This window comes from Anabrus simplex, chromosome 1 (assembly GCF_040414725.1).
Source record: "Anabrus simplex isolate iqAnaSimp1 chromosome 1, ASM4041472v1, whole genome shotgun sequence".
In the NCBI taxonomy this organism is placed as follows: Eukaryota; Metazoa; Arthropoda; class Insecta; order Orthoptera; family Tettigoniidae; genus Anabrus; species Anabrus simplex.
The window spans coordinates 618,624,815-618,637,238 of NC_090265.1; the positions used below are offsets into that span (position 1 = coordinate 618,624,815).

At 42.5% G+C, this 12,424-nt stretch overlaps 1 protein-coding gene across 1 annotated transcript in view; it reads right to left on the minus strand.

The window, feature by feature from the left end:
• LOC136871094 (RYamide receptor) overlaps positions 1-5,746 on the minus strand; it is a 312,167-nt gene extending 306,421 nt beyond the window's left edge. Inside the window, exon 1 of the mRNA XM_068227140.1 lies at positions 5,619-5,746. The gene's annotated coding sequence lies outside the window, so the exon portion shown is untranslated. The remainder of the gene's footprint in view (positions 1-5,618) is intronic.
• Between the last annotated feature and the right edge of the window lie 6,678 nt (positions 5,747-12,424).

The following is a 12,424-nucleotide window of genomic DNA, read 5'->3' on the forward strand; positions in this document are numbered from 1 at the left end:
TAAAATCTCACGGGAAAGGTTTCCATGTATTAAATATTGAATTACGATTAAAGGGAACCTATGCGACGCTGCCTAAACAGTTCAAAGTATCCTCAAACTACATGTATAGCAAATACAGTGCATCTCCTTTCAGCTTTACGATCCTAGTATTCGACAGCCTACAACCCAATGTAGAATCACTGAAGGAGCTACGTTAGTGTACAATTGAAATTCCAATCAAATACATGGCAGAAATGCCGTGTACATTTACGCAATTCTACTGTCTGCGAAAGAGGAAGGTACTCTTGTAAAAAGGGGTGTGCTTACTTAACACTACCTGACTCTTTTATAGTTGACGTCATGGATGAATGAAGAAAATTGTTTATCCGAGCACTCATTTGCCTACAATGGACGGTGCTGGCATCCCTAGGGTTCAGCGATAATTAGAAGAATGTTGGAAGTGGAGAGAAAAAATGTGCTTCGCCGATAGAAAAAGCAATAACACTCAAACCTGAGACGATCAGTGCTGAACATAGTTAGGAATGAAACGAGCAGAGTAGGGTGGCGAAGAAGGACGTAGAAGTGGATGAATGTAAACCATCTACTTCATTTAAAATGGAGGTCAAGTATCATTGGGAATCTAAGCAATGTTTTCTAAACTCTTAAAGGAACTATAGTGATTTCATATTTATTTGATCATTTATTTACAGTAAGATTGGCATTATTTAAGAGGTTTAGTACTACATTCATCGGTATCGTTCTATCAATAAAGTAGGATATAAAGTATTCTTATTGAAAAGTATCGTTGCCAAACTTTCATTTCTTTGTTTTTATTTACTGTATATAAAAATTAAATAGAATGAAATATAAAGTGATAATGTTGGTTCAGCATGAGTGGATCAGATGATATAACCTTGGTTTTCTGAGTCCAAGTTGGAGGGTTATATCACAGTTCCGTCCAGTGTTATTTAAAGGTGTCCAAATATGACAGTTTCGTGTTGGTATATTTACTAGCACGTAAAATAATTCCTGAAGAAGAAACTTTCTGCACTTTGGCCTCTCCGAAAAGCGTAAAAGAAGTTAGTGAGGTTCTTCTTCTTTTCCTACCGCTATTCCCACACCTGTGGGGTTGCGGGTACGAACTGCTTAGCGCATGTGGATTTGGTCATGTTTTACGGATACCGTTCCTGACGCCAACCCTATATGGAGGGATGTAATCACTTATTGCATGTTTCTGTGGTGGTTTGTAGTGTGGTATGATGTCTGAATACGAAGAGGAGAGTGTTGGGACGGACACAAATACCGAGTCCCCCAGCTAGAAGAATTAATCAGAAGCGATTAAAATCCCCGACACGACCGGGAATCGAACCCGGGACCGTCTGAACTGAAGGCCAGTACGCTGACCATTCAGCCAACGATTCGGACAAGTTGGTGGGATATGAAACTATTATTATTATTATTATTATTATTATTATTATTATTATTATTATTATTATTATTATCAGGTCAATCATAGATTCGTTATGCCTAACTAAGGTACTTCTAACTTATTTAGTACAAGGTTTCTTCTTTTCTTGTACGCTTCATTTATTCACTGAGTTCCTTCCTGCGTTCTTTTGTCCATCGTGTATACGAGGGTTGGGGCAAAAGTCATTGCAACTATTTTGTTTCTTGCAGATGTGAGAGCGGAACACAAACTGCTATTTGTTGCGTGGAAGCGATGCGGGCATAGTGTGTATTCACAACAACAGATGGCTCTGTGATTGCTGGCAGTAACACAGAGAGTGCTGTGAAATCAGTTGTGTGGCGAGCATCGTGCGGGGTGGAAGTAACCCGTGATGAGCAGCGCGCATACATCAAAACGCGAGGGCTAAATAAAGTAGTGGCAATATTGATGGAACGCAATATTTAGTGAACTAAGAGTACAATTGCAGTACATTCTTTCACTGTACTCACACGCTCTAAATCATGCTTTCAAAAGTTGATCAGCGTTGAAAATCCACAGCCTGTTTCCAGTCATTCGATCGGGTCAGGAATGGAATGAATGACGCCCCATGTTTTTTTTTTTTTAATTTTTTGCTTTACGTTGCACCGACACAGATAGGTCTTATGACGACGATGGGACAGGGAAGGGCTAGGAATGGGAAGGAAGCGGCCGTGGCCTTAATTAAGGTACAGCCCCAGCATTTGCCTGGTGTGAAAATGGGAAACCACGGAAAACCATTTTCAGGGCTGCCGACAGTGGGGTTCGAACCTACTATCTCCCGAATAATGGATACTGGCTGCACTTAAGCGACTGCAGTTATCGAGCTCGGTGAAGCCCCATCTAGCGGCGAGGATGGGAATTGTGCCGGTTGGCGAAGCCTGTTGCACTCCTCTGGGGCAATGATTAACGAATGAGAGATGAAATGAAATTATATTGGAGAGTGTTGCTGGAATGAAATATGACAGGGAAAACCGGAGTACACAGAGGAAAACCTGTCCCGCCTCCGCTTTGTGCAGCAAGAATCTCACATGGCGTGACCGGGATTTGATCTGTGGGACCCAGCGGTGAGAAGCCAGCGCGTTGCTATCTGAGCCATGAAGGCTCTTGATCAGCGTTCGTGGATTGCAATTGAGATTGCCCCTCGCAAAGATGCTTCAGTATGTTATCAATGATTACCTGAGGCCTGTGGCAAGAATGCATTAGGACGACTGCACGATGGCTCAAAGCGTTTCGTGCAAGTCGGAACGAGGTTTTGGTCGTCCGTAGGCGTACTCACCAGACATGAGTCCTTGTGACTTCGACCTGCCTCCGAAGTTGAAGGAACCGCTCCGAGGCCACCCATTTCCTGATGTGACATCTATACTCCGCGCAGTACGGCTCTCCGTCGCTGTCATCAACAGAGGACGCCTTGAAAACGACCCCCAGAGGCTTCCTGACATTTGACACAAGGTAATAGACTTTGTATTGAAGAAATGTACTGTAATACAATTGTACTTGTTAGTTAATTAAATATTTGTCTCTATTAATGTTGTTACTACTTTATTTACTGTAGAATTGTAGAGCTGAAGTTTTATACGGGAACTTCAGTGCTCTAAGAGAAAGCCACTACATTTCAGAAAATCAACGTGCACACAGTTCCTTGATGCTCGAGCTCTTACCCACACTAGACACTACAGGTCCAGGATTATAGGGGAAGCTGTAGAAATACGTAGAAATCCTAAAAATTTCAACAGGGATACTGGCTAACAATTAAGTAATGCCTGGTTGCCAGCCATTAAGGATTTACGTGGGTAGTTCCCTTCCCTGTCCCTTCACAAATGTTATTTCGTCTCGGTGTTTTCAAAATTCGTACGTTCCTTATCGCTAGATGTTTCATTCCAGGCTTGTAACAATGCCATACACCTGTCAATGTCATATGTTACGTACACATGGTATGTGACACTCTTAGACTGATTCTGATGGTTCCGCCAGCTTCCGCTTCGAACTCTAGCGCTGTACCACGTTCGGGGAGCCATCTGGTGACGAATGAACGTACCATTTCCACTTCTATTATAACGTCTGAATTCAAAGCTCATTGTTTAAGAAGCCGTTCTCATGGACAGTCGAGACTTTCTTCTGATGACGCAGAGCACAGTTCTCTGCGAAACGTAAACAATTTCACCTCATTTTCTTGACACGGCATAAGCCCAAAAGCCTATATCATCTCTGTACAGCATTGCTTTTGTCCAATATTTCCAAGTCTATTTATTTAATAAGCTAGTTGTCCAGTTGCTTAGATGAATGATCAGCATAGTTGCCTTAGCTTCAGGGGTCCCCGGGTTCGATTCCAGGTCGGGTCAGAGATTTTAACCGTAAATGGCTAATTCTCTGTCCTGGAGACTGGGTGTCTGTACTGACACCCTCAATATCGCTGCAACTCTTTCCTTACAAGGGCTGCACCAAGCTAGAAATAGCCACACGAAAAAATAAATGAGTTAACTGAACATGAATTACAGTGGCTTGCTCTAATAAGAGAGCTATGCCGAGAGAGAGAGAGAGAGAACAATGGTGGCACAATGCCTCTGCATTTTACATAGTGCACATTTATAGTTATGGTAACAGTACAAATTATTCTCAACTGACTAAAAATTTCAATCCATCGCTGTGATAATGGCATAGCATTATTATGAAAACTCATCTGCGTAACCATGGCCACAAGCGTCGTTAGAGGGAGTTGGGGGAATGGGGACAGGTGGGATACGTCCCACCCAATAATTATCTGCCTCATGTAACACCAGTACACAGTAATAGTCATGCAGGAAGTGCTGTTCCTGCATACTGTGTTGTCTCAGAGCACGGATACATGCCTGTCAACCCCTCAAAATGATTGCTTGGATTTCCAAGGACGATGATATAAAATGGTGCAGCGTACATATAAACCAAAAAATTAATTACAAATATAAATTAATTAATGAAAATACATCTAGAAGCACGTGGAATATAATAATGTTCATTACTAGATTCAACATACTTTTGAATATCAACCATCAGAGAAATTGCACTTTCAAAAAGGGTTGTATTATGAGGAAGCGTTTGCTATACGATGGGTGAAAAGTTCTCACACAGATATTTTTCAAAGAAGTTTAACTTTGGCTATAACGTGCTCTTAGATGACCTTAATTTCACTCTAACATTTATCAGGTGATCTAGTTAGTAGCAATGACGGTGAGATTTCATTATCTGATTCAGTAGATTGTGCCTAGGAGTTTGTACCGTGCATTCATTTAACCTTTATTCTCGTAAAAAGGAACCCTATCCCCTGAGGATGGGGGCGGTAGAATACATCAGTGGTATCCGCTGCCTGTCGTACGAGGTGACTGAATGGGGGGCCCAGAGGCTCTGAACTTTGGAACGTCGATTGGCAACCATAAACTTCCCTCTCTGACCTCCCTTGGTCAACTCTCGTTGTCCACCAACCCCAACGGTAGTAAGTTTCCAAGGCATAGTGAGTCTTTCATTTTCACGCCCTCTTTTTTTATTGCCGATTTCTTAATTTTTTCAAAGTGACCGGTCTCTTCCATTTTCCTTCTGATTAGTGTTAACCGTATAGCAAATGCTTCCTCATAATACAACCCGTTTTGAATGTGCAACTTCTCTAATGGTAAATGTTCAAATGTAGGTTGAATCTTGTAATGGACATTATTATTTTCAACATGCTTCTGGATTTATTTTAGTTAATTCATTTATATTTGTAATTTATTTTTTGGATTACATTTTCGCTACACCATTTTATTTCATCGTCCTTGGAAATCCAAGCAATCATTTTGAGTGGGTGGCAGGCATGTCTCCGTGCTCTGAGACATCACAGTACCCAGCAACGACACTTCTTGCATTATAACTACTGAGTACTGGTGCTACATGAGCTACTTCCAGAGATGCACAGTGTTGTGAGTTTCACTAACGTACACCAAAATTAGTACAGGTTAATTCCTGGGACAAATGCATTTATGAATAGTGGAAGCCTTTTCCTTCCACTCCACCAAGGGCTTCCATAGCCTGCACGGAGATGGCTTTCTTCTTGATGATAATTCCTTTTTAAATAAAATGTTGATGAAAATCTGTTACTCATCTCATCGACACAGCTACAAATGACAAATTGTGGAATACTACTTACACTGCATTACCTGAAGAGTGCCTGATGGTAACGGTAGACGCGTGCTTGCTTCACCTAGAAGGATGAGGATTGAACTCTACGTCAGGAAGTTAAGAAAACCAGAAGCGAGACTTCCACTTCCAGATATGGTCATGGTTTAGTGGCGAACTCAGCCTGCAACAGAAAGGAGCACAGAATTATGGCGTAGAGAAAAATAATTCTTGCTTAAATTCATTCAATGAAAATTCATTCCTGATACAGAATCTGACTGCTGTTTCTAATGACGTATTACAGTACAGCGTGATAAGTAACCTTAACTCATTAGCGCTGAGTGCCAACCACGGCTGCCATACACTCCAAGACAAGTAATATATAAAAACATTAAGTTGGTGTTACTGTTTGTATTTGCATGTGTTCTATCCCGACGACTCAATCACAATAATTCAACCTAAAATCAATGTTTATGTGATAAAATATATACTGTAATATCCTGTAGTGAGATTTTGAGGTTGTTTACATACAGTATATGGTGAACACTGTTAAATCTTAATTTTAAAATCCCACAAAAATGTATTTAAGAAGTTCCCTTTAAACTTTTAAACTGGACAGAATGCCAAATGTTGTGGCCACTGAAGTCACCATCAGTTTTTAGCACCTTTCCACAATCGTAGATATTTCTGTTACTTCTCCCGGCATGTTAGTGATTCACGAGAACTGTTTGAAATTATAATTAATTCCGAGTACCAGTACGTTAATGATCTAAGGTACAAGTCTATGAACTAAGACATTACCTTTTGACTAGATAGAACCATGTTCAATTCACTACTTTCTGTAAGGGTATTGCAATGTAAGAGCAGGGAGCAGTTAATCTCAGTCTACCGAGCAAGTGGCTATGCGATTTGGGCCACGTAACTGTCAGCTTGCATTCGGGAGGTAGTGGGTTCGAACCCTACTGTCGGCAGTCGTGAAGATGGTTTTCCGTGGTTTTCCATTTTCACACCAGGCAAATGCTGAGGCTGTACTTTAATCAAGACCATGGTCACTTCCTTCCCACTCCTAGTCCCTTCCTATCCCATAGTCATCATAAAACCTACCTATTTCGGAGTGACGTAAAGCAAACTAAAAGAAAGCAGGAAAAAAAACTCTCTTAAGCTGAAGAACGCCTAAACAACGATCCACACTTCTATATTAATTCTACGTCCTGCAAACTACTTTTACAGTTTTCAGAGTCCAGCAAAATTTCGGATATTTTGTCCCGCAGGAGTTCTTTCACGTGCTGATACATTTACTGGCACGAGGCAGACGTATTTGAGAGCTTTGAAACACTACCCGACTGACCAAGGATCGCTAACTTGGGATCAGAAAACTAGCGTTGTACTGTTTGAGCCTCTCAGTCTGGCCCTCTTAACATCTTTTAAAAAGCTGATTTATGTCACACCGACACAGATAGGTTTTATGGCGGCGATGGGACAGGGAAGGGCTGGGAGTGAGAAGGAAGCGGCCGTGGCATTAATTAAGGTACAGCCGCAGCATCTGCGTGGTGTGAAAATGGGAAATCACGGAATCCCATCTTCAGGCCTGCCGACAGCGGGGTTCGGGCCCTCATAACACTAATTAGGGTAGAAGAGAGGAGAGGTCCAAACTTTCGAAGAATGAAGATATCGGCATAAGGCATCTTACAACTCACGAACTTGATAAATGAATAATGTTATAGTTTTTACGTCCCACTCTTTTGACGGTTTTCGGAGACAGCAATGTGCTGGAATGTTGTCCCTCAGGAGATCTTTTATGTGCCAGTAAATCTACCGTCACGAACTTGTGGTTCGAAGAGGACAAGTTTAGATCAAGGGAGGTCGAATGCGAATGATAAAACTGTGGAGCGTGGTGCAAGTAAATGGATGAACAACTCCTGGCCCTATCCTCACCAACCCACGCTGCTATGTTACGAGCTACGTGGAAGGAAGAGATTGCTGATTGTGAGAAGAGTAATGTATCCGAATTCCACTCTCGACCACTCCTCAAGTGATTATTCCATGGTTTCACTAAGTAATCTTCAGAGATATTCTTCTTCTTCTTCGTCACGGTTCTATTCTGAATGTCGTAGCCCACCTAGTGGCCATGATCGTTAAGATGTTAAGTCCTTACGATCTGACATCGTGATTAGCTAGTTCGAGTCCCGTTGTGGAAACAAAAAATTCGCCATCAGAATGTTAGCTGGCAGGATAGGATAGGTAGAGATATACAGTATCTAAACACTACATTGCGTGCCAAAAGCCTAGATTCAATTTCAAATCGCTTTGCAGTGATCATATGGAGTGAGGGCACATACCGCTGTTGTTGGTGATTCGTCCTTCGGGTGGCGACGTTAAGCCTTGAGCAGATTCATTGATGTTATTCGATAGAAGTACGTTATATGTCGACACTGGGTTTCACTCTCCCTCTCCCTACCTCATCATCATCATCATTTCACACCCAGACGCGCATTTTGTCCATGGGTGTCAACTAGAAAGACCTGCACCAGTCGAGCCGAACATGTCCTCGGATACTCCCGGCACTAAAAGCCGTTACTTCATAGAGGAATGGCACACTATTACATTTTTAGATAAATTAGACTACTGTGTAGGCGTACAGGATTGGAATATCGTGTCAAGCGGCGACTTGGTGTCCATCGTTATCCAGACTATATTTACTTAACGCATAGTAAAGTAAAACGTGGCACCTGCTGTGTTGTGTGTTATGGCAGGAAATACCAGTGAGCTTTAAAACATGCAAGCAAACATCTAGTTGTATGCCAAGAAGGCAATGGAAAGTCACATACAGCGGTTGCCACACTTCCCTTCTTGAGAGATAACAACATTCGTAGAGGCCAAAAATTATGGGCAGACGCTGAATGTGAAGTTAATAACGAGTTGCTCATCCGCGAGCCCTCAAAAGGGCAGCAATACAGAGAGGCATCGACTCTACAAGGTGTTGGAATAGTTCTGGAGGGTTCTAAACCAACGCATCTTGCACTGCTACCCACAATTGGTCTCGTGTAGTTGGTGCGGGGTTCATGGAGCGTACACCAGCATCAACAGCATCCCATAAATGCTCGATTCGATTACGATCGGGGGATCTGGAGGGCCAATCCATGGTCGTAACTTCACTGGAGTGCTCCTCCAACCACCTGCGTGCCAACACACACGGTCAAATGGCGCATTGTCCTGTTGAAACATGCCAGGGTACTCTAGGGCCAGAAAGGGATGCAGATGGTCTAAAATAATGTCCACATAACGTACACGTGTCAGCGCTCCCTTCAGCCGGACAATGGTGTCTAGTTGCGACCATGAGAACGCCGCCCAGACCGGAACTGAGCCACCTCCCGCCTGGACACAACCTTGTTGACACGCAGGATCCATAGCTGCATGGGGCGTACGCCAAATTATCACGCGCCCATCAGCTCGATACAACTGGAACCGGGATTCATCGGACCAAACCACACGCTGCTAGATCTTTGCGGGCCCATGCACGTTGTTGAACTATGTGCCGATGTGTCAGCAAAGGGACAAGAATTGGTCGTCGGCTGGTGAAGCCTATGCGGTGCAGTTGCCTCCTTACAGTCCCGGTAGAAATTGGATCCTGACTGCCACCATTCAACTGGGCGGTGATCTGACTCACAGTAGCCCGTCGAGTGCCCAGTATGGTTCTGCGGAGGCGACGTGATGTCCGTTCGTTAAACACCTATAGTCTTCCCGTGCGGCGGTTTACGCGGGTAGTAACATTCTCTCTGCTATACTGAAGACGCACCCTCGACACTGTTGACCTCAGAAACCAGAATTCGCGTGTAATTTCTGCAAAGCTATGACCAAAGCGCCATGCGTCGATGATCATCCCATGTTCAAAGTCGGTTAACTCGCGACGTATTGCCATATTCCCGACACTGATGTCTGTGACAGACTGCTCAGCTACGCCACAGATAGCTGTAACGCTCAGGTGTCATACACGGCACATTTTTAATGGGATAACACTTTCCGTGACTCTTGGTCACTCAGTGTATCAGAGTGGCCTTCTAGGTCTCTGATTTGTCATCGACTGAAACTGCCTTGGTTATGGCCAATTCGACAGATATCCTATTACAACATCTCACCTTCAAATGCTGAATCATTTTCGGAATTTAAAAATTGTAATCATCGTCATTATTATTCTGTCTTCCCGATTATTGTCAGAGATAAGAGTACGTACTCATAGTTATTCCAGATAAACGTTCATCGATTTACGCACCATCTGTTAAATAATCACTCTTGAGGCTTAGTACTTCCATTACTGGCAAACTATCCTGTTGAAGGAATTGCGATGAAAGCAAACAGGCGTCGTTCTAGAATTTTAAAGACAATGAAATTATTATTTACGTTGGATCTCCATTTATACAGCAATGATTTGGCGAGTCAGTAAAAATCTTTTTATCATGAACAAACTGTAAGCCTATACATATATAAAGATCACATGAATATTTCGCTTTATAGTTTCAGTTAAGCTCAGGAAAACGCTGTGAAAATGTGCCATTTAATCTCAGAAGTAACTTTCCTTCATTTTTTGTTTGTTTTTGCTTTACGTCGCACCGACACAGGCAGATTTTATGACGAAGATGGGATGTAAAAGGGGTAGGATAGGGAATAAAACGACAGTGGGCATTATTAAGACACAGTACCAGAATCTAGCTGGTGTAGAAAAGGGAAACCAGTGATAGCCATTTTCAGGGCTGCCGATAATTGGATTAGAACCCATCACCTTCCGATGCAAGCTTGCGGCTACGTGACGAACTACGCAGCCAACTCTTTCGGTCTCAGTAGTAATTAAGTATGCTATTTCACCTGATATTTCAGTATCAGGAACATGTTATTTTATTAATTTTGAGTTTGTCCTTAATGTCATTTAGTAGTAGCTATCTAAGAATAAGTGTTGCTCTGTTAAGGCAGTGATATACATTATTTTAAAAGTCTCTTACGTTAGTGAATTGCCAGCCCCTTAGTGAAGCGGTAGCGTGCCAGTCTCTCAACCGGAGGTCCTGTATTCTATTCCCAGCTAGTCCATGAATTTTAATTCTGGACTAAGGGCTGGAATTGAGTTCACTCAGCCATGCGAGACAACCTGAGGAGCTGTTCAGATAGGATGGGTTGGCAGACCCGGTCAAGAAAAACAAGCAATAGGCTGAGGCTGTCATCGAACCAGACCATTGATTGGGTAGCAGCACTAAAGGACTGCTATGTCACCGATTTGCATTTCTCTGTTTATGTAAGAGAATTCGTTTCAATGTGTTTTATTTATCGCGGCGAGGACGTGATCAGCGTAGTGGCTTATCTGCTGGTGTCTGAGATTCAAGCCCTATGTGGTTGGGGGCTGTAGAATAACACCCAGGGTATCCCTGCCTGTCGTAAGAGGCCACTAAAAGGGGCCCCAGGGCCTGTGAACTTTGGAGCGTGGGTTGGCAACCACGGGGCCCTTAGCTGAATCCTGGCATTGCTTCCAATTATTTGTGCCAGGCTCCTCACTTTCATCTATCCTATCCGGCCTCCCTTGGTCAACTCTTGTTCTTTCCCGACTCCGACGGTATTAGAGCACTCGAGGCTTAGGAATTATTTTAACGCCCTTCGTGGCCCTCGTCTTTCTTTGGCCGATACCGTACCTTAATTTTTGGAAGTGTCGAATCCCTTCCATTTTTTTCCTCCTTATTAGTGTTATATAGAGGATGGTTGCCTATAGTTGTACTTCCTCTTCAAACAATAATCACCACCACCACTACCACCACCTCTAAAATTCAATTCCCGGTCGATCCTGGGTTAGAATTTTCGTCTGAAAATTCACGTGGTGTCAGAAAGAGCATCCATTGTTGAACCCCAGGTAAGAACCACAAGGAGTGAAATGATCGCCAGCAACTTCAGAAATATATCCGATAAACTGAATAGAGTATATTTTTGTTGCATTTAATTGTAAACAATAATGAACAAAAGTACGCATGTACTCTCAGTGTACCGTATTTTCCACTGAAATATTGTTTCCTTGAACAAAAGCTTTCATTTCGTAGTCAATCCTCTCCCTGAGTCATGGATATTAAATATAACGCATAACGGGGTCAACAACCACTGAGAGAAAATAACGCCCACGAATACAGTTGGAGGAGAATATTATCCGCTGTTGAATATTTAAAGGATTATTTACATTAAGTCTAAGATGAGGGAAGGAGGGAAACAAGTAGTGCACGGAGCGTGTCTCCAGTCTCGTGACCTCCATACGGATGAAAGAATTAATCTAAATACGAATAGTTGAATTTAATTTCATACAGTTTAATCTTGAGTTTAAGTAGAAGCAGTCATGGAATTTAATTAAACATTGGGAATATTCGATGTAATCTTACTGACGAAAGTCTTAAACTATTTTGAAAGTTCACTTTTCGAGCAGTTAGGCTGAATTCAGCATCAAGTCAATTTTTTTTGTAATACGAAACAGATATGTGATGGAGATGATTATTGTTTTAAAATGAAGTGCAACTAGGCAACCATTCTCTATTAACAGTAATCAGAGGGTAAAAATGGTAGGCATCCAATCGAAAAATGAAAGTATCGGCTAAAGAAAGACAAGGGCGACGAAGGGCGTGAAAATGAAAGACGTCCTAGGCCTCGGAAACCTAATACCGTCCGGGTCGGAAAAAATCAAGAGTTGACTAAAGAGGTCAAAATCAAAATCAATCAATACTGATCTGCATTTAGGGCAGTCGCCCAGGTGGCAGATCTGTTGTCTTCCTAGCCTTTTCTTAAAGGTTGAATAGGATAGATGAATGTGAGGAGCCTGGC